This window comes from Accipiter gentilis, chromosome 5 (genome assembly GCF_929443795.1).
Source record: "Accipiter gentilis chromosome 5, bAccGen1.1, whole genome shotgun sequence".
NCBI lineage: Eukaryota > Metazoa > Chordata > Aves > Accipitriformes > Accipitridae > Astur > Astur gentilis.
The window spans coordinates 37,997,489-38,021,168 of NC_064884.1; the positions used below are offsets into that span (position 1 = coordinate 37,997,489).

Here is a 23,680-nt window from a genome sequence, read left to right on the forward strand (position 1 = left end):
ATGGTGTTTTTCTTTATTTGGACAAAGTTCAAGGTGTTAGCAAAGTCTTGTGTTCTCAAGGGGTTTTTTTAATTCTATATATTCTTCTGACACCAGTTATGAAATACATTGTTTCCCCTTGTTTTGCTGAAACAGTCTTCCTGGAGCAGTCTCTCTGGACTTGTTATCTGTAAGAGCATCCTCTTAAAAACCCAAACAAGTCCATCTTTAAACAAATTTTAAATGGAGTAGAAATAGTTTACATTAAAAATTTTCTCCTTTTTAGTAAAACTAAAACATGTATAACCTTAGTGGGAAAAATACAAGGTGAAAACAACCAAAAAACCCTTTTGTATTAAAGATTGTTTGGTTTGGTTGCTTTTAATTCTAGAGATGCGTGGAATAGGCTATAACACTTCAGGGAGTATAAGGATTAATTTTTAAAAGGCATTTTCCCTTCTCTGGACAAAATTCAAGTCGTGGATATTTGCACATATTTGTTTACACCTTGATATGTAAAAGACGCTTCGTTTTGTGTAGAAGAATCAGCTGTTTCAGTGGAGTTTGAGAAATACATATTTAATTTTAAAAAAGGAGCTTTGAATTGTGAACATAACTAGCTATGAGTTTAATCAGAATTTAAGTTTTCTTTTAAATATTCATAGTGTTTTAATATTCGTGGCTGCAATTCTAACTTCCTAAACATTAACAGACTGTTAAATCATGTGGTACTGTCATTAAGCAACAGCAAACAGGTAAGTCTGCTGCCTTTGGAGCCACTCATTGAATCATGGAAATGATAGGTTTTTGGCATGGACCTCTGGAGATCATCTAACCCAACTTCCCATTTGAAGTGGGCCTGTCACTAGCACTCAGTCAGGTCAGTCATGGGTTTTCCTAGTTAAGCTGTGAAATCCTCCAACATCAGAGATTCCCTGACCTCTCCCAGCAACCTGTTTTGTTGCTGCCCTGCCTGCCCGGCCCCTGCCTGCCTCCTTGGCACCCTGTCATAGGTAGGGTTAACAGTGTTCTGACCCACTCCACAGGTTCTGCTCATAAGTGGGTAGCAAGCAGTGAAACCGTTAGAGGTCCTGGAAGATTCACGGTGCCAGTGCTGTTTTTTTCAAAAGCTTCAAGTGGGGACAGACAGTCACTGAAATAATTTCCAGTCAGTGTGCAAAAAATCAGGATAGAGTAAGGAATATCTCACTGCCACTCTGTGTGTGCAGAAGTGGCTGTCCCCTTTCTCTTTTCCAACAACTGGTTAAATGGAGCTTCAGATTTATTAACTACTCATTTGTCAAAGGCTGACATCATTGATGAAGTTCTCATGGAAGGCTTGGGAGTTGACTTGGGGGTTGAAAACACAGCAGGTAAATATAGTTCAGACATGGTAATTCTTTTTGTTAACAGCATGACAAGGCACAGGGTTGTCAGCAACGTGTTCAGCATCTCCAGGTTAAACAACTAGGTACAGATTAATAGCGTTTGCTGCAAGCATGCAGTGAGTCTAAAACTCTTAGCATGGAGTCTAACATTACCTATATGCATATATGACTGTAAATATTATAGTAAAGATTCCAGAATTCTTTGATGATGCTTGTGCAAAGAGTGTTTTACTAAGCCATTCTTCATGAAAGTTGCTAGATAAAGTTTTCTTCCCAAGTCTGCTTTCATAGCCAGTAGTAAGTACAGAAACTAAGTACATACAGTATTCAAGACTTTTCTCAGCTCTGGCTAAATCTAAAATTTACTTATTGAAATACATTACTTAATAACTAATCATGGAAAAAATTGTTCCTGAAGAAAGTGTTTTGGTTTGTTTTATGTTATTCCAAAACTGTAATTCATATAACAGTTTAGATTAAGAGCAATGTTCAATAACGGTCTTCTGCACTAACAAGCTAGATACTGTAACATTTACATTTTATTTGTTTTGTCCTCCAAGTGGAATCAAGAATGCCAAGTTATATGCTCATACTTCACATGTACTGCATGGGTAGAATTAGGAATATAATTAAAAATTAATATACAGACTAGCAAGTAGAAAAGTGTCTGTACATGAATGTGCACAGCAGGAAGATACTTCTGTTCACTTCTGTTCCCCTCCAAATTGTTATTTTTCCTATTTTCTGCAACTGTGCATGAGAGAATGAAGTGTTAGTGTCCCCCTTTTCTGTAATAAACTAGTGGTAAAAACACTTTTTCAAGGAGAGGATTCATTTTACTACTTAAAGGGAACTTACTCCTTTAGTAACACTATTATCAGATAAGTTGAAGTATCCTTCTGCAGCACGTGAATTCCAACTCTTCTGGCCAGGGTACTGAGTTCAGATTTTCTTTCTGGCTTAGTGTGTAAACCAGTAGGTTTTATATAGAAAATATCACTATTACATCCATCTGTGTTCTGTAAAATCAGTCAGAAACTGCTGCTGGTAATGGGCCACATACAGCCTATGTGTAAGGGATAAAGTGAGAATATCTGCTAGATGGCCTTATAAGGGTAGCGATGCTAAGAATTGTTTTGTTCCTGGATTTCAAAAAACAAAGCAGAGCTATTCAACTGGGGAGAGTCTTAGCTATATGCAGAAACACAGCTCCCATCTCCTAAAAGAAGTGTAATTGCTTATGTCCTGATTTCAGCTGGGATGGAGTTAATTGTCTTCCTAGTAGTTGGTACAGTATTATGTTTTTGAGTTACCTATGAGAAGAATGTTGATAACACTGATGTTTTCAGTTGTTGCTAAGTAATGTTTAGTCTAAAATCAAGGATTTTTCAGCTTCTGATGCCCAGCCAGCAAGAAAGCTGGGGGGGCACAAGAAGCTGGGAGGGGACACAGCCAGGGCAGCTGACCCAAAGTGGCCAACGGTGTATTCCATACCATGGGACGTCACATTTAGTATAGGAACTGGGAGGAGTGAGGGTGGAGGGATTGCCGCTCGGGAACTAATGGGGCGTTAGCTGGCGGGTGGTGAGCAATTGCACTGTGCATCACTTGCATATTCCAGTCTGTTTATTATTACTATTGTCATTTTATTAGTGTTATCATTATTAGTTTCTTCTTCTCTGTTCTATTAAACTGTTCTTATCTCAACCCATGAGTTTTACTTCTTTTCCTGATTTTCTCTCCCATCCCACTGAGTGGGGGGGAAGTGAGTGAGCGGCTGTGTGGTGCTTAGTTGCCAACTGGGGTTAAACCATGACAGCTTCTAAGCAGAAAAAAATGTTATCTAGATTGCAGTTCTGGATTTTCATCCCTCTGTTCTTCATTTAGGAGTCTACAGTCTCTATGTATTGGAATGAGTTCTCAATCTTTGTTTAAGCTCCTGTTTCAAGCTATTATCAGTAATGTGTGTTGTGAAGGACTTTCTTACCCTTTAGCCTTGATAATAACTCATAGCAAGGGTTTCGTTTTAACCATACAGATAATGTGATTTGTTTACATTCTGAAAATTGTGATTTGACATTCTGTTTATATTCATCCACCTTGTGTAACTAAAACTTGTTAGTTACCTTGTAGCGGTAACAGTTTCAGATCTGAATTTAAGGCTACAGGAAAGCATTGTTTACCAGAAAAAGTTTACCTTTCTATTATAATAGCTAATTTATTGGAAAAGGCAGTACATTTTGGGGCAAGTAGATGTCAAATTAAAGGAATGTTTTGATAAATGTTTATTGGGCAGTAGTACATCCATCTTGGAGGAACTGCTCCAATTTAACAGTAGAAATTTTGTACAATCTATGAGTATGCTTTAGTGAACACTGTGGATCAATTTAAACTGTCAGTGCTCTGGAAGGCAGTCCTATCTTCTTCCTGTTTCAGGCTGTTTATTACTGCTGCCCCTTATTGGGCCCATATTTGTACAATGTTGGCTGGTCAGGGAACTGATCCTGCTGAAAAATGCTCCAGCCTGTTTAAGCTAAGTGTTGAACTGCAGTCTTTGGGGTTGAGGCAAGCAAAGCTCGTGCTACAACGAGGCTCCTCTGTCCTACCCTTCCTCCTGTCGTGACGGCATGCTTCCGTCCCCTCTTTTGCATTTACATTGGTGTTTCTTGCAACTACAGAGGAGGTTGCATCCGTGTTAACACCTGTTAATGTATGCAAGGAGAAGGGGAAACAGGAATATGTTGTCAGCACAAGCTGTGTGGGTGGGAATGTCCTTCTCAGCAACATCACAGTCTTAATTAATTTAAAACCAGCTATGAAACTGTGTTCTAGCAGAGTGATTCCACAAGCACTTAAAGCAGCACAAACTTGCACCACAATTGAAAGGTGTGGTTTTCATCTCTGGACATTTATTTGCGCAATATAAACTGTTGCATGGCCGTGCAGTGAACTAGACTGGGGTCCTGGTTAAACCTAGATTAAAAGCAGCTCAGCATTTTCTTTCACAGCAGTGCAGACTTGACATACAGTTTGGTAACAGTGTAAGCTAACACAAGTTGTGCCTGCTACAGCCCTGCCTGCTTCTGCTGCATATTTGTACCTCCTTTTTTGTGGCAACACACAGTCATGCAACTGAATTGATGAGGCACTTCAATTGCATTAGATCCAGACATGAAAAGCTTCAATGCAAGGAGGTTTTTATTTTCCCTCATAAAGTTATGTTCCTTTCCAATTCCATGCTTGTTTTTACTGTAATGACCACATTGATAGTATAATGTAAAAGCAGAATACACAGGAAAAATACTAATGCTTAAGGTCATAATGTCTTCTACAAGTCTGTATTTCACATTATGTTTTCCAGCTATAACTTACGTGGCTTAATCACACTGCTCTTGTTATTTTAAAATACGTTAAAATCAGCCCTTAATTTTTGCAGATGTGGGGAAAGGTTGATATTGTTCTTAGCTGCAGTGCTAAAATTGTAAGATTTGTTTAATATCCTCAGACATGAAGAAATCATGCTGTTTCATTTATGAAAATCTCTTACACACTTGAATCTTCAGTAAATCTTTTTTTTATAATTCAGTCATATGACTTAAAATGGATAATAAGTAAATTATCAGTTAGACTCCATTTCATGTTTTTGATTGACATTTCTCGTTGTCTTAAATCACTTCATTTGGTTCACGATATTTTATGTAGAAAAAGACCTTGGAAGGTTTTAAACTTCATACCTAGAGGAGGTAAATGCAAATTGATTTTAAAACATTATGACAGTGATGTTTCAAGATTCACTCTACTAATCAGTTTTTTATGAACTAATGAATAAAATATTCTAACTGGAGACAATCACAGAGATAGTTGTCAAATTCTGTCAGTTCTTGCATTGGAATGAAACTATTTTAAACTTTGCCAACCAAAACTAAAATAAAAGAGCAAATGTAGGACTAATTTTTTTTAAATATATGAGAGAAAAGGTCTTAGTTGTTTACAGATTTCATACAAGTTAAAATCCCGGAGTGGTCTGAGTATATGGATATCTTTGTCCGGTGTTTCACTGAATGAAGTGGGCATTTTTCAGTTTTCAGATGTTTGACTGCAAGTGTAGGAATTCAGAACAAAGTATTAGAAAATAGTTAATAATAATAGTCTCAGAACAAGATTTTAAGCTGTCAACTTGCTGAGTAGAGAATTATCTAACGTCATCATTCCCACATGCAGCTGGGCACATCTCTAGAGCTAGCCAATAGAAAATGTGAAAGTGATTAGTTAGAAAGCATCTGCCATGCACCTTTCTCAGCACCCAGACTCCAGAACAGTTTCCAAAGGACATATGTAAGTATGCTTTCTTTCAACTTGATATCATTTATTCTAGCTAGGAAAAATCCTGGCTTCCATGGAGGCTTCAGCCTTTATCTTGGTCTTTTCCTTGTTAGTTGCCAGGGGATGTTATAGGGTATTTGGAGTGAGTTCAGCGAGGAGCCATCAAGACAGGGTGCTGGAGCATGTGTTCCGTGATGAGAGGCTGAGGGAACTGTATTTTTTTCAACCTGGAGAAGAGAAAGCTCGCAAGGTACCTAATGCTATTAGGTCCTAACAGACCTAATGGCCCAACAGCTATGAGAAGGCTGTCAGGAAGATAGAGCCAGTCTGTTGACTCTAGTGAATGATGGGAGGACAGAAGATGTGAGTTGAAATGAGGTGTTCAGGATGGTGAGAAGCTTTTTCACCATGAGAATAGTCAAGCACAGCATCAGGTTTCCCAGAGTTGTACAGGCTCCTTGGAGGTTTTCAAGACCCAAATGGAAAAAGCCCTGAGCAACCTGGTCTGTTCTCAGACATAATGCTGCTTAGAGAAGGAGGTTGGACTGGAGACTTCCTGAGGTCATTTCCAACCTGAGTTTTCCCATGATTCTACCTCTTCTTCCATAAGAGTGTGGTTTGTGGCCACTCCATGGCTCTGCTACTACTAAGGTCAGACAAATTAGTGATGATTAAGTGACTCTCAAACTGGGGGAAGAAAAAGGAAAAAAGGCATTTGAGATTTTTTGGTTTCAAAGCTTTGCTGCTTTTCTGAAGATGTGATGCGAAGGGGGCAATAAATACAACTGAGAAGTTACTTTATTTTTCTGATAAGTTGGTCTCCCTTCCGACCCTCAGAAAAACTATATAACACCATGTTGTTCTGGTTATAATAGTGAACTAGATCATAAATGTAAGGTTGACTTCATAAATACAATTCAGTAAGCCTACATCAGTGCTTGGGTATCGGCAACACATGCTTATCAGCTGAGATCCCTACTGCAGCTAATTCTTCTTACATGGTCTGCTTCAACAAGTATGCAGCGAGTACTGCTGCCAAGTATGAAATGAATGCCGTGAGGAATTGAAGCAGCAGGCCGTGTCTGTAGCTGTCAACCTCTGGGTGCCATCCCTTGTCTCACAGTCTCCTCCTGTCACTGCTATAACTTAAATGACATTGGAAGTGGTGAAGGAGACAGGAGAGGTAGCACAGTGACATTTGCTCTACAGAAAGTAGTGGGGGAACACTGGGGAAACAGGAGAGGAGCAAAATGTCACTCCCCAAAGTGGGGACCTGGGTGATCACTAACCCAATATGATTTTTGCTATGGTTCTGCTCCCCAGAGTTATGCACTGATGTGCTGAAGCCATCAAGCCAAGTTGTTGCCTTGTTGCATGCAGAGAGGGCTGAAGTCCATATCAGGGAAATGGAAGTTTTCTTTCTTTTCCTATCTGATGTTAATATATATTCCTGGTCTATGTTTAACTGAAATTAACTGGTAAGGCTTTGAAGGGGTTGGGGAGGTTTTGCTTTTTCATTAAGTTTTCTTAACCATTTTGAAATTACAATTACTGCAAAGCCAAAAAATAGTAGCAAACAATACTGTTGGTACACTGATAAAATTTCTACACAATGTGATAGAAAAAATACTGTGAAAGACTGAGTGGTTCCTCCCAGCAACAGTTGGTTCGTTGATGTACTTGATACTCATATAAACAGTTTGGCATAGCTTTTCATTTTGATAGCATAGTTACATAATTTTTGCTGGAAAAATTACTGCACTCTGATAACTTCCTTCCTTAGATAAAGTACGTGTCAAATAAGATGAAGTTATAAAGGTCCAGTATGCAGTCACAATGTGCTGAAAGCTGCATTATGGAAGTCTTGTGTTTAATACTTACACTCTAACTCCATGCATACATTACAAATATTATGCTTATTGTAGCTGCAGATTTTGATCTCTGATGGGTGTAAGTAGAGGGGATGCATGTAAGTAAAGGAATTGCTGCTGAGAGCAGTGTAATTCTAGAATCAGGTAGACCTTCTATAGAACTTCAGTTGGGCCTCTTCCTTGACAAAACAGGATTCTGATGCGATAATAAAACCCGCCTGAATTATAATAGACTCATAAACACATAATTTAGATTTTCATGCTTTTGTGATGATATTTTTTACTGTATGTTTAACAGTTTGCATGCTTGTGTTTGAAAGCAAGATTTTTCTTCTAAAAAAAAATTACTCTTCATGCATGTTTCTGTAAAGGGTGATGTCAAGATCTTCATAGCAAGAGTGAATACAGATTTGTTTTCAGTTTGACAATAGAAATATGGATAGTGTGTCATGCCTTAATTAAAGCTAATGTCATTAGCCTGTTTAGGGTCCAGGCTAATTTTGTGGTTTGGGGTTTGGGTTTTTTTGTGATGGAAGACTTTTTATCACTTGTCTAGAGCAAACAATTGTATACTGCAGTAAACACAAAAGTTCTGCACAATGTGTGACAAAGTTAAAGCATCATAGAAATGAGTGTGCGATGATAACTTTTGAGTGCCTTGAAGCAAGCATGGCATACTGTTAAGTTCCTGTGTAACAACAATTTGGAGGAAGAATAGGTCTTTAAACTTACGTTTTGATGCCTATTTCATTAGTCATAAGCATATTACTGAGATTTTTTTTGTGTGTTTGGTAGGCAATACATAGTATTCTGCATAAAACCCGATGTAAATCCAAATCAAAGGGTGCAGTATTTTCTTGCCTATCTTGTGTGCTTAAGACATCTGTTGATTTTGTCATTATCACGTGAACAATTTTATTATCATTTTTGTCTCACTATGCATCTCGTTATAATATGAAAGAAAGAACTACTTCTGCATAAGTTGCTTGGACTTACCCATGTGTTCTTGAAAATATCTGTAGGTATTAAGTCTTCTAAAGTTTAGCAGATCTTTCATTCTTTCAATAATTATTCAGATGGGATTTCTTTTCTGTTATTTTCATGTAAGATTTGTCTTAATGACAGCTATATTATTAAGCCCATGTTTTACAGAATGAAATATTATTTTCTACATATTTTTAAAAAATTTAGGGGAGTGAGGGAGCAAAGCCCCATGCAACGAGCATTCCTGCATGGGAGTGAGTGTGCAAGGAGCGTCCCTGCTAAGAGTTTGGGTGCAAGGACCTATGCAAGGCTGGGAGCATGCAAGGGCTTGTGCAAAGCAACGCATATGAGGCTGGTGCACGCCCCCATGCACATTCTCACTCCCATGTGCGCCCATGAGTGCAGCCACCTCAGCCCCCTTTTTATAGTAATAGTTTAGAGGTCTTCTGAAAAATCCAAAAGCTTTGAATTAGTTTCCTTTCATTGTAAGTCTCATTGCATAAAATTAGGGGAGATACTTTATGATCCAAGTTTTCTGTTTCAAGACTAATCATAGTATACTTATTCTGAAGACTTCTAGTCTACATTTAAATCCTTAGAAAAAATAAATAATGCCCCATCTTTTCTTACTAATAATTTAACGCGACATTAGTGTTTTGTATTGGAAATCTTCTCAGCTAAAACTATTTAGGCAAAGGTACATGCATACTTTACTGACATTGGGAGCCAGAATTTGATAAACCTTTTTTTTTTTTTTTTTTTTTTCCACAGGAGTTGAAAACATACATCCTTACTTTCCAAAGCAGGTCTATTGATCTCTCTCTTTCTGCACTCTTATCTACTGCTCCGTGCCTACTTTTTCTGTGGCTTTCTTTGCCTATCCTCCAGATATGTCTTTTTTTTTAAAACAGTGGATTTCTCTTGCAATGATGTCCAACAAGTGGGTTTTTTGGGGGGAGGGCATTGCCACATGGCTATAAACCTTTTAGATAGCATACTTATAAAGCTTCTACCCAGACCTTATTAGAATACCCTAGATAATAATTTGTACTGTAAAAAAATCTCAGAGGAATGATCTCATTATACTTTTAAATTGCAGCTTTGTAAGGTAGGACTGAAAAAATACTTTTCACAGGAAGTGCATGTGTATTAGCTGATTTTTTTACATCTTTTATACGGTGTTTTACTAGCTCATCTCATGGCCTTCTAATTTGTGTGCCCTTCATTTATTTTGTTAGGTTTTAGATTAGTAGTTTAAGGTCCAAGGAACAATTAATACAACTTGATTTGATCTCCTGCGTAATATAGTCTGTCAAATTCAGAAAGTGATTTCTGCATGAAATACGTAACCTCTAGTTGAGCTAGAAGATACAGGGTTTTTTTTAGAAAGTAATATAGCCTGAAGGTAATGGTGGTGTCAGAGTCCACTCTCTCTGTAAATTATGCCAATACTTAACCAATGCAATACTGTTAGAAATTTGCAGTCCAGACCTATATATAATTACCACAAAATAGCCAAATTTCACTTTGTAAATATTTTAGACAACCACTTACAGACAGATACTATCTTTAAAAATCCACAAAAGTAAAGTTTTAGCATGCTTCAGACTTCTACTTAAAACCTGTTTAAATCATGATTATTTTATGAACTTCTAGTATGCCTTTGGACATATTTAATATGTATTACAATATTATTATTCAGGACAACAATCAAGTTTTAATATTTTATTTGATAGTGTCTGTAGGCTTTTGGTCATCCAATTGTTCCTCCTATGAAAAATACAGACAGTGCACTGAGATTGCGTGACATCCAGCACTTTATTTTAAAAAAAACAAAATAAGTTCAGTTGTATCAGTGGAAATCAGTGAGTTACACATTTAAACTTGCATAGGATTTCACAAACTCTCCTGTCCGCTGTTTTCTGACAAAGGAGTCTTTATAACAGAAATGTTAACTGTGTGTCAACCATTGACAATACTGTGCCTGCCAATAGTATACAACATTCAGACCTTTGGATATAAATTTTGTTGAGGAAATTACTAGGTTTTCACAGGATTGCTTTTGTTTGGATTGTCATTTTTCCTTTTCTGTGTCACCAGATAGAATTGAAATTTTTTTCAGCTTAAGTGAGAAAACAAATGGCCCTTTAGTAGCAATAGAACAATTCTTCCTCTGTTGTACAATGTTCCATTAGACAGTAATAAGAAAGTGTGTTTTGGGGGATATATTAAAATACATTTGCAGAATTGCAATCACTAAATTGCCAGTAACAAATCAGTTAACTCTAGATTTTTCCTCTGTTTGATATTCCTTAAGTTGTTCTTTATCGGGTCATCCTTAAGTAGGATTTAGTGATTAATCCCCATATTTTATCCAATTTGTTCTTTTGCTTCTGGCAAGTGGAACACTATGAGCTCTTGTTCTTTTATATTATTAAATATTCTTCATTTTTACTAGTTTTAAGTTAATACCTTTCAACATTGATAACAAAAAACCTTGCTTGATGGCGTGTTTAGCACTGGTGTTTAGCCAACTACATGGCTGAGCACTTCTCAACTTGTAAAATACAAGCAAAATATTTGTTCTGATTGCCAAAACAATTCATCTGAAAGCAGCTGTAGCTGAGATGTGCGTATGACCTTTTCTGCTTGAAGTCACACGTTAGAGTTCATACTTTAGAGAGGCTAAATGCACATCAGCTGACTCCTAACTGAACGCTCTTCCCAGTAGACTGGAGGTAGACTCCCTTGCATTAGAAGTTCTCCTAAAGCCTTAACTCTTGTGTTCTTACCTCTTGTGTGGCCTACTGAGCAAAGATAGTTTTGCAGTTGGATTATCAGATTTTGATGCTGAAATTTTGAGTATTTAGACTTGAAATTTTGTGAACTGGAAAAAGAAATGAACAGAGTCACCACCTCCTGAGTTTGTAATATAACTGCTAAATAAATATGCAAAAGATGGAGACATTTAAGGGACTTTCCTGAAAGCAGTTTTTATTCTTCAGAAAAGAATGTCATGGTCTGCATTTTCAGTAGGTAGATATATCACTTTTATAGTCTTGATTCAAGTGACTGAACTCCGAAGAGGAATGGAAATTCACATACATCCCTGTACTCAGCATCTTGTAGGTATTCAGCATGTCTCCCAGCACTTCATCTTTTTGAATTGCTGAAGTGTCTCATTCTCTTCACCAACAATTGAAGGAGCCTGGGTTCAGAGCCTAATTTAGGCTCTTTGAATTGCCCTGGTGCTGGGGGCTGGTGTTCAACTGTTAGACCCTATTTTTCACTTTGGGTTTGTATCATGCATAACTCAATGGGACAACAGTCTTTGATGAGGTATGTAGAAAATATCATAACGTAAATATTGGTTATTAACTAGTGGGAGATTAAAAAAAGTTTCACTGAGTGTAGTATGTTCATTATATAGGGGATTCCCTCGTCCTCTCTCCTATCTAGTACTCTCTCCTTTAGCCTATATTTTCAGGTTTTTTTATTCTTTCTTTCTTCAGTCTATTTCATGGTTTTCTTCATCCCTATCTAGCTGACTGCTTTAGATGTATGCTGACTTGACTTCAGGGTCCCATAGACCCACTCTCAGAGACAGAGTAGTTCACAAGGTATCTGTTGAAGGAGCTATTATGGCATCTCCTTTTCTTGCAAGTTACAAACTGTCTAATTAAAATGGTAGCTTTGGATGACCTTTATAAATATTATCATGGTTCTTGTGTTTTCAGAAGGACTGTCTAAAGCTGTGTAACATTTGCAGCCTAACCACTGGAAGATTATGCTACTACATGAAAAAACACAAAGTGAAAATAAACCATTGCATCAGGTACGAAGCATCCAAACTAACACAGCCTGATATCCTGCAGGTTTTTTGTTTTCTGGTTGATTAGTATCAAAATTAAGCTTTTTCTGCTGATATTTAATAAGGTATTTGGTGTCTAATCACATGAGAGACAAGCCTCTTGATTGGAGCACTCTTCTCTGTTCTCTGGTATTTCTGTAAAACATGAAGGCAACTGTTTATGTTTGAAATCTGTCTTTTTGTCAAATTCAGTTGAAAATGACCAACAAATACACATTCTTTAGGAATGAAGGCAGGCAAGTGTACACGCAGCATGGATGTATAAGCCTTCTTTCCTTATGAAGCTGCTTTAGAAAGGGTACCCATATGCATTTATTCTGTTTGCCAGGAAAAAAAATGAGATGAAGGAAGTAAATAAAATTGAACTATTGCAATATCACAAGTGAATCATACAAGCAAGAAAAAGAATGAGTTCCTTTCAATCATAAGCCATTGCTTGAAGATGAACCAAAATGTCTAAACACTTAACAATTGAGTTACATAATTTTATTGCAAAAGTAAACTGTTTCTCAGAGCCTAGAATTCAGTTTTGGAACTACAAGAGCATTAGTGACTTCAGTGGTTTTCCAGTGAAGTAACTGGTAGTATCACCAAAGTTGACAGCAGGGTGCATCAGCAGCACAATACAGAACTTCTTGTAGAATCAGAATATCTGAAGCAGATCCTTTTTGTCACTTCATTAGAAAGTACAAATTCTTTTCCTATAGTGACAGAGGAGAAACCTCTGACTACCTTTCTAGCTTCCATGTTTAACCTGTAGGTGTTATTCCACATGACTAAAGGTTAAAGAATTTGTTACCAAATTTTGTAATTAACCAGTAAGTATATGTGTTTATTGGGTCCTATTGTTTAACATCATGATTTTAATGTACTAGAAACATGAATTTAATGAAAAGGTATTACTTATTTAAGAAACATTTCTCAAACTTTACTAAATGTCTTCTGATAACATACATTTGTAAACACAGGAAGCTAGTAATCATGGTAACACTTTCAATTTGCAAAGACACGGTCAAGGACTGCAGCTGTAAAGCTACCAGTAAGACTAAACATTTTAATGTATATTGAAGAGTTTATTATAGAAAACATTTGTGTAGTATTAATGAAAACCAGCCTTGCAACAATAAGTTCTCATAAATAAAATAGAATGAAATGGTAGATAAAAATAAAAGGTATGGAGGAAAAAATTGCTTTCTGTATAAACCAAATACATGTGTTCGCTTGTGACTGAGAATAAGGCAAAAAGAGTTTTATCAATGTTCATTAATATAAAATAAGGTTTTGTAATTTATGTAATCTATATTAGTAAACCTGTGAGATTAAAGTGGTTTTGCTGCTTACGTAAGTGAAGGACAATTTATAACATGGAAGTACGACATAATTTCCCAGCTCTTATGTACAATACTGTATCCTGGGAAAAGTAATAAAAAGAATTCTTCCAAGAATAGGCATTTTATAGAAAATTACCATGAGAAAACTTACTTTCATTTAGAGATAAAATGATATGAATGATAGAGGTAAGATGGTATCATGGGATAATAAATTCTTACCACACTGATAAAAAACCATTTTGCTTTTTTTCTTTTTTTAAAAGCATCTATTCAGTGATCTGTGAGTTCAGTTAATAGACTTATGGAACATAAATATTTAGTGACAACTTTAATTTATTGTAAGGTACTAGATGAAATGTCTTGGTGAAAGCTATGGTAACTTTTTTATAGTTTTCAAGAAGCAAGAATTTTAGTCCTGACATAGGAATTTGTATTGGATACTTAATTTAATTTTCTCAGAGTATATAATTATTTTTATTTAGTGTTCTAAGTAGATTCACATCCTATATTAAAATGTTAGTTTTTATTTACTAGATACACTTTCTGTGGGATACCAAAAATTGAAAAGAAACTGATAGCTGAGGACTTTGACCATGAAGAGTATAGAGTGTGGAACAAGTATCAATAAACCTTTTTTTGCTGCTATGAGCCCTGTATTTATGCTGTTTATTTTCTCCAGACAGTATGATTTTCTGTCTCAGTGCTGCAACCAAAATTCGGCTATCAAAATACAATTCTTTAGCCTGAAAAAAAATCATTATTTTGTTACAGACTTTAATGGAATATAAAAAAGACAAAATCTTCCCATTTTCACTTAAAATAGTTTTTTTTAAGATTCAAATGAACCTGCTAAGCAGAAGTTGTATTCAGTTGTCTAAAACTAAAATATGCATGTTTATCCTTTAAACTCTTTATTTTTTGAAGTATGATATAAAGAGCATGATAGATCAAACTGATTTTTTTTGAGTCATTCATGTCATCCTCAGCTACTGTGTTTGCAATATTTGAGACTGAAAGTGAACAGGTAGATAACATCAATGTACAACTGGAAAATATGAAAGCAAAGGTAGTGAAGATGTGTTTGTATGTATGGCTGGTGGCACTGTTTGTGGATTGAATCTCAGTGAAGAATCAGGAGGGCCTAAGTAACTTAGTTTTAGCCAGCTCTTCAGTCTTGCTTATGGCATTCAGAGCATTCTAGTGTTCCTGTTAAACCATCTCCTTTCCAGCACAGCCCCAAGGAAGGTGATAGACATCAAACCTCTCATCAGTGTTTGGCCCTGAGTATCTTCTAAAAGTAATTTTTTCCCAGTACCACACCTTTCTTTGTCTCATTCCAGACATTTTTTAACAGTGCTTCCAGGTTTGTCACAAGGGCCTTAGGTCTGCAGTCCATTGCAGGAATGAAATGAAATAAGGAATCTGCTAGTTTCTGTTGCCACTTAAGAAGTGTGTTTTCTCAAGATCTCTCATAAAGTTTTGTGTTAAACAAAATGAGGTAGAACCAATCCTCGTAGCATCACACAAATAAAGGCTTTCAGGGCTGGAAAGAAACCACCCGTCAGAATTGTCTTGAAGCTGACTGATAGGAATTGACCTATCCAGTTCAGGGTGACTGATTCATTTCTGCCAGTCTCCCAGGCAAATCAGCAGCACATGCTGTTCTTCAGTGTTAAACACTGCTGATAGGTTTAATGAAGTAAGCATGGATATCTTCCTCTTAGCTGTGCCAGAGAGGAAATACTTCACAAGCAAGACTAATACACTCTGAAAGCTGTTACCAAGTCTGAAAGCCCGACTGCCCAGATTTAGGTCATTGGCAGAGAGTTCAAATTCTGTAAAAGAGTATGTTGGTTTGGTTTTCTTAATTATTTTTATGATAATTTTTCCCAAGAATAAAAAGCTATATTATGTAGTAGCTGGGCAGAACATCCAGACTAAAAGGAGTTTTTCAGCCTGGGCGTTAACATTTCATTTTTCATGTTGGTTTAAAAAAAGTGATTTAGGTTCAGATCATGTTCAGATTACATTAGGCTGCTCAGGGCTTTGTCCAGCTGGGATTTGATTGACTTCAAGGACGGAGATTCTACATCAACTTTGGATAACCTCTTCCAATGACTGTCTTCATTGTGAAGAAGTTTTTTCTACTGTCTAGTCAGAATTCTCTTTATTGCAGTTTGTGACCATTGCCTCTTCTCTTTCTGTTGTGCATCTCTGGGAAGAGCCTGACTCATCTCTACTGTGCCCTCATGCTGGGTAACAGAAGATACATTAAACTTCCTCTTCTTAAGGCTGAACAAACTGTTTCTCTCGGCCTCTCTTCATGTGTTATGTACTCCAGCCCTTTCTTCGTATTGGTGGCTTTCCACCAGCCTTGCTCCAATATATCAATGTCTGTCTTGTACTGGGGAGTTGAAATGTGAGCTTGTGCTCTAAATACAGTCTCACAAACATCAAATAGAGAGGGATGCTGAATTCCCTCAACACTCTTGATGTAGCCCAGAATGCAGTTGCCGTATCTCTGCCACAAGGCTACACAACTGTTCACCTTGTTGTTCAGGGGTATCCCCAAGATCTTTCCTGCTAAGCTGCCTTCTGGCCAGTCAGTGTCTGGCCTGAGCTGTTACAGTGCAGAACTTTGCATTTACTATTGCTGAACTTCGTGAAATTCCTGTCAATTCATTTTGCTGGCCTGTCAAGATATTTCTGAATGCCGCCCTCCAAATTTGATGTCATTCACAGGGTGTCTCAGGATACATTCTGTCCCATAGTCTAGCTTCTTAATGAGATGTTAAATAGCTCAGTATTGAGCTATTGAAGAATGCTTCCTGTAACACCCTACCAGCAGTTGGTCAGCTAACTGCTATCCTTTGGGCCCAACAGTCCACCATTTTCCACCCTCCTTGTGGTCAGTTCCTCATGGAACTTACTTGAAGTGAGTGGGATGTAGACTGCCAAATGGTATTAGATGCCACACTACACATTTATGAACGTCTCCATCTCATTAAGATCATGGGTCCATGCACAAACTCATTTCTACATCAACTCCCTGCTCCTTGAGAATAAGAATCAACTAACATACTTCTTTTATACTCTATAATTTTAAAATCTTATTCTCCACAATTTCTTGAAGAGATGAATTGCATATTTTATCCCAGTGTGATGAATACAAATATTATAAATCTAATTTTTTTGTATCACTATCATTGCTCTGTAATCAGTGTATCTTATATAATTTCTCCTGAAAGTGTGCAGGCCTTTCTATATTTACTAGATAAGATTTCAATTTAAAAAAATTATACAATTACATTTCCATGATGTGAGAAGGAGCAGCAATGTAATTAGTGTTAACAGGGCTACATGAATTTTACTATACATTCCTAGATTATGTAGATTTCTGGTTATGTAATACAAATAAAATTTCAGCATACTATCGGCGCTAATAAATATTACACTGCAGTGTTTGAAATGCTTTTTGAGTTTTGTACTACTTAAATACTAGCTATTTTTCACTTAGAACTCCAGGATCTAAGTTGGAAGAAGTTCGTTAATGACTGGCTTTTCTTTGTGGAGAAAGACAGATGGCTAGCTGCCACTTAGCTATATTATTGCAATTATATTTGATGGTGATTAGAATAAATGTGGGCTGAATATACTGTTGTATTGGTAGGTTACAACAGAGCTAGATGAATAAATTAACCAAATTCATTGAAGATTCAGGTTTTAGACATCAGGTAAACCAGGCCTACTTTATTAAACTCCATGGAAGGAAGATATTGCTAAAAAGTGGCTGTGGTATCTCCATCATTCTACTTAATAAAAGCAAGCTTACTATTTTGTACATGTAACCTTTCAAGCTTCATGTACTATTGTGTATCTTAGCTTCTGTTGATTTTATTCTCTTGGAAGTAGGCCTTTTGCCTTTTGTAATTTTTCTGAATGTGATTTAATTAGTATTTTATAAAATCTGTCAGGTATAGGAACATAAGTAGAGAAAACATGTTGAAGAGGTTGGTAACCAGTATTTATTCTGTAACTAGCCTAAGTGAAGGCTTATTTACTCTATTACTTTTTTCTGTCGTTACAGTCTGACTTTTTGTTATAGTCTTGTGCTAGTCTGACTTGATGAGGTCTAAAGGGTATCAGTCTTCTGTATAGCACTTTGGCACTGTATAATCATATCAGCCATTTTTCATTACTATTGCAGTGTTTATAGTAAGGTGGTGACAGTGTATAGGTGTCAAAACTAACTTTTCTATCTTCTGTAGCTTAGTTTGCAGACAGACAGTCTGCAATGTCAGTAGACATTTGGCTTGCTTTTGACCAAAAGGACTGCAGTTACAAGAGAGCAGGGTATAATTCAGCAACAGATTACAGTGAATATGAATTAAACAAAGCATCCCTAGAGCTACATGGTAGAAGTCAAGTGTTACTAATTCTCCAAGTTATTACCTCATAATAACTAGCATCCTGAAGATGTTCTTCTGTTATTAAATTCTTGCAGAGTGAGTGTGTTGTATGAAATACTGAATAACATTTTCTCAGTGTGTGATTCACATTGAGTACTTTATCTCTGGTAATCAGATCACATTGCATAAAGGAAATGTGTATGTGGTTGCATTGGGCAGAATTCGGAGCAAAATCATATTTTAATTCCATTTGAAATAATATTTAGAAGAAAAATGGAATCATCAAGCAACTTTTCTGCATGTGTTTAATGGATCACATCTTAATAGACTTCTGGAGTTGCATGGTTGTCAGAAAGTTATTCAGTAAAGGGAAAGGCTAATGATGAATCATTTTCAGTTTTACCATCTCTCCAAAACACTACAAAAAAAAAGTATCATTATGCTCAAATTTCTAATGCAATTTGAAACTTACCTCCAAATCAGTAAAGTAATGATTAAAAACTGTAGTTTTTAGTTTCTATTACAAAATATTGTTGCATTTAACCAGATGTATAGCTAGTGATCCATTACACTGTATTATAGGTTAATTCATAAGAATTAAGTCTAAAAACCTGAAAATATTTAAGGGAAATCAAAAGTTTTCAGGCGTCGCAGATTGACTGAACTTAAGTATTTTACTTGTCCTCAAAATTCGTTGTACTTTACCAACATATTTATCCAGGCAGCTGAAAAGAATCCCATTTGGGGTTAAAATGGAAGTCAGTTTTTCTACCTTGTTCTGTTTTCAGCTTGTCTGTTAATAATAATTCCATACTGTCTATTGTAATGATGGTTTGTGTGGTAGCTGAGAACTAAATAGAGCCACCAACCTAACTCAGCTAACAGTAATCATATATACACAACTTTCTCTCACTGTTGTGGATAAGGTAAAATGTAAATAAGGGTGAAAAAGCTTAATATTCTATTACAGAACATTAAGATGTCAGAGCTTCTGTCTGTATTTTCTCTAAATGTTGCCAAGGAATGAGCTTTTTTCTGCAAATTATAAAAAATGGTATTATGTTTTGAGATTTTTTTTGAAAAGTCAGCACATTAAATGAAAATGTATCCTCTTCATCAGAATGTACATTTTAATATACTTAATGTAGCCTATGACTAAATAATATATTTACTATAATGGTCTTATAGTAATATTTGCTTGATCACTTACTAAGCTTTTACAGGATTTAAGTGATGGGTATAGAGTTCCAATGAAATTTGCATTTGTAAGGCTTTTGCATGAGTATTTTATGAAAAAAGAAAGTAAGAAGGTACATAGAACCTGATATTTTCCTGTGCTTCCTTAATCTCATTTTTCCAAAGTAGATAGAGAAAACCACATTACATCACTTACACAAATATGCTTTTGTGCTTACACAAAGCTATCTATATCTTTCAGAATGCTTTCATACTTTAATATGTAAGATCACTTTTCGTATTGAGCTACATGTATGTAAGCTTCTGAGCCCATGCACATTTTTGTTTTCCTTGTAGAAGTCAGATGAGTTGTATACAAGCATAGGTATCCATGTGAACCCCGATCATCAAAGATCTTGGTATAAATTAAAAATTGTTTGGGATATTTAGGACTTGTCTGTAATCCTGGTATATGTCTGATTTCAGCATGAGCAGGAACATAAAACTTTATGCTGCTGTGGCATGAAGTTCAGTACAGGGAAGCTACTGATGTTAGTACTAGGGAATCCGGATGAATACTTTTGTGCCAGAAACTGCAGACCTACTGACAATTCCACTACCTGTGTCAGCTCAGTGAAAGCTGGTACAGAGTGTGCTTACATGTGCTGTGATAATCCTTCTGCTCACAGTGGAGCACCTTTACAACACAGGTCTATCCGATTTTTAACAAGTGTCTAGTTATGTTTAATATGATATATATTAATATATAAAATATGTTACTGAATTGTCAATACATGTATTTACACAGATAGTTGATACAGATAGTGGTACAGATATAAATAACTTTGTGTTCTTGTATTTGCACACAGAGATAGCTGTATTCACAGTTAGGTTACTTTGATAAATTTCTGAAATTCTGTTTTCATACCATTTGTTTATGTGATAATTTAAAAAACAAACTAAGGCATTTTCAGATACAGGGATGAGAAAATGTATATGTAATCTTCAAGCCAATTTATCATTATTTGTTACCATGCTCGCATAAGCAATTAGGTTATATAGACATGCAGAGATCATTTTTATTAAGTGTTTTTAAAAACTTAACCTTTTAGCATAGAATTAGTATACTAAAATTTAGCCCAAAGATTGCTTTTCCTAGTTAAAAATTTTTGAAAGTAAGAGTTCATAATGGCAGTATTTCTTGTGCTCCCTCCTCTTACAGCCATCGTAGCATAGCTTGGTAGCTAATAGGGGCATTGCGAGCAACCCTAATACTTAGGTGGCATAACCTTTTCCATTTTAATGGATTCTGACATTCTTTTCTTTCAGAAGCTGTCACATTTACAGTGTTTGCAGCAGATCTTTGATTTGGTATAAATAAACCATTCAGGCTATGGTGTGTTTTTTGTAACATGAAATTCTCTTCAGCTTTTGCTGATACATAAACATGAATGTTGAGATATCCTTTCTTACTTGCAGAAAAACTGTGGCCAAGTACCAGAATAATACCATGTCAAAATTTGGAGGCAGACAGGCCTCTCTGCCGAAGTGAATGCTTGAGAGCTCTCTGAGCTGCTGTATATTGGAAGGGGTGGGACAGGAGCCGAAACAAGCCAAGCTGTCCCATCTTCAGAACTCGGCTTTATTCTACCCCTGACAGAACTGTCTGCAGAGGAAATGAAGCTTGGTTCCCACTCCCAGTAGATGTTTCCCCATGTCCAGGGTATTTTGTTCCTGCATATAGTTTCCCTTCTTTTTTCCTCCTCTGCCTCTGACACAAGCACCATATGGTCATAAAGGTACCTTAATATTCCAACAAAAATAATGAGAGGTGGAGGAGAAAAAGAGAGTTGGAGTGAGTTGTTTCCTTTGCCAAAGGTGGAAGTGTTTGCTTTTTCCTTTAAAAAAGCACATAGGAGGGACTACATAGGAACAAATATTATATTAGTTGTAAAGCACACCAAAATTAGGAAGTGGCAGATTCCAGATTGCCCATGAGACCCTAACTGGTGCTTCTTTGTGCATTTATAGTATGCTATAATTTTTAATAATGTTATAGTATACTCATTTTTATTATTCAGTCTTCAGGATAAACTCAGAAGGGTTAGAAATGAGATTGCATGTGCAATATTAAATTTGCTGTTTTTAGATTACTACTTTATTTTTCAACATTAAAATCTTTTGCTTATTCACTATATGTAGACAAATGTGCCAAAATCTAATAAGCAAGTATTTGGGAAATGAATATTTTAGAAAAGTGTGTATGTCACTCATTTTATTTCAATTATTTGGGGAAATTATACAGGAATTATAAAATTTATTTGATCATAAAATACTGATGATAATAAATAATGATTAATAAAGTATATATCTAACTTTATTTCCCATTGTTGTGTCCATGCATGCAACGAAGACAAGAATTTCTAATCATAAAAATTTAACCTGCTAAGCATTATATACAAAACAAATTTTAGAAAACATGGTAGAGTTCCTTTTATATAAAAATGATGTAACTCAAACTCATTATGGTAATGATTACCCTTATGTTTGCATCCTTTACTGTATGCAGATTCGAGTTATATTTATCAGATTATAATAGTTATGAACTTTGCACATTCATTCCATTGAAGCTTGCATGCTTCTTCATAGCATAAACATTTTTTCATTCTGTCCGATTATTGTTGTGGTTCATGCTGTTTACACTGAATATTCTCTTGGCTAATGCCGTTCACAGATCTTGTTCCATTTTTGTTCAGTAGTTCTAAATAGGCAAATTGAGAAGAGAAAAGCTTCTGTGAGTTATCTGTCCTTTTTTATGACTCAAGCCCTTCTGACAGTTTTTAATATTGTATGCTGGGTGTTCAACTTCCATCTTACTCTTTGTCTGCAGAAGTGGCTACCTTCAGCACATATTTAAAGAAAGAACATGACACTCTTCCTTGCCTATGGTCTCTAAAATATGCTTCCAAATGATTTTTTTCTTGATCCACCCTTCTTTCCATAAAAATGTTTTCTTTGTTTTTAAACCTAGTTTCCAAAGAGGGAGAGAGAAAGCTAAAGAAACTGTAAGCAAGGCAAGGTCATAAGACATGTTAAAGGAGCTGAGGTTATTGTGGTGTTGGGTACTATGGAGGAGACTACAAAACAGTAGGAAACTCCAGTTTGGAAGTCTCCCTATTCTTAGAACAATTTGTTTTTCTAAATTGCTGCTGTAGAAGTGTCTAAACTTGCCCTTAAAGGACTATTTAACATTCCAAAGAGCTAACTAAACAGGGAAACTATGGTACTGATGCTTCTTCTGGAGCCCAGGGGTTAAAATATAGAGTTGTACAATTTCTCACCAAGTTTGTTAAGGCCAAAGTACATTTAATTGTTTTTTTGAAGATATACACATGAATAGTTCACACAGGATGCTGTGTGGATATTTACTGCTTTTTAGCTATCGAGACGCAGTAAGTAATTATTGTTACATTCAAGAGTTTTTCTTCTGTTGCTTCTCTGTAAATAGAAAACTCTTTGATGTATATCTATATTACAGCTTGAGTGAAAAAAAGAAGTTGAAATCTTCGCTTACAAAATTAAATGATATAGGGTTTGTAAATGTTAGTTTTTTAAAACCTGATATGCAGTTTATATGCTAAGAATATATGGAGTATTAAAAACAGTTATGAAAAATTCTTACATAAACTTTGATTGACTGAACTGCTAACTAAATTATTAAACTTTCTCTAAAAATATTAATTCTAAATAGAAGCAACTGAAATGGAGCATAAGCAATAACATTTCTTATACAAGTTATCTTACTTTTTAAAACACTGAACCTTGATTCATCTTTAATTAGTTAAAGCTTTATCCTCCAAATGTAAATTATTTCAGTGTTGGATCAATTTATTTTGAGAATTCTAACTTCAACTTTTATTTTTTCCCCTCATCAGGCACATCAGAAAGTTTTATTAGAAAAAAAAATGTTGATGTATTGAGCTAGTGTTGTAAGTTTAGTTAATAGCTCTGAATAGTTCAGCTTATAAATTTATATATATATATATATATTTATGTGGGCTTAAGGAGGATTATTCATATGATAATAAGAAAAATCTCACAGGAACCCCAATGTTAGATTGATTTCCACTGTTTAGAATTGATCAGAATTGGAAGGTTTCAAAACCAGCTGTCCTGTGAAAAAAGCAATAAACTGGTTCATATGTACCTGGAAATAAGGTGGGTTTTTTATCTGAACAATCACCTTTCAATTTCTGCCCTCATTTCTTCATTCTATATTATATTTCTGCACCTATACATATTTTTTGAGTAATTTCTTTAAATTAAGATATAACCACATAAATTGCTG

The 23,680-nt window shown here is 35.7% G+C and overlaps 1 protein-coding gene across 1 annotated transcript in view; it reads left to right on the forward strand.

Annotated features, from left to right (window-relative positions):
* PACRG (parkin coregulated) overlaps positions 1-23,680 on the forward strand; it is a 256,602-nt gene that overhangs the window by 1,448 nt on the left and 231,474 nt on the right. The window lies entirely within an intron of this gene.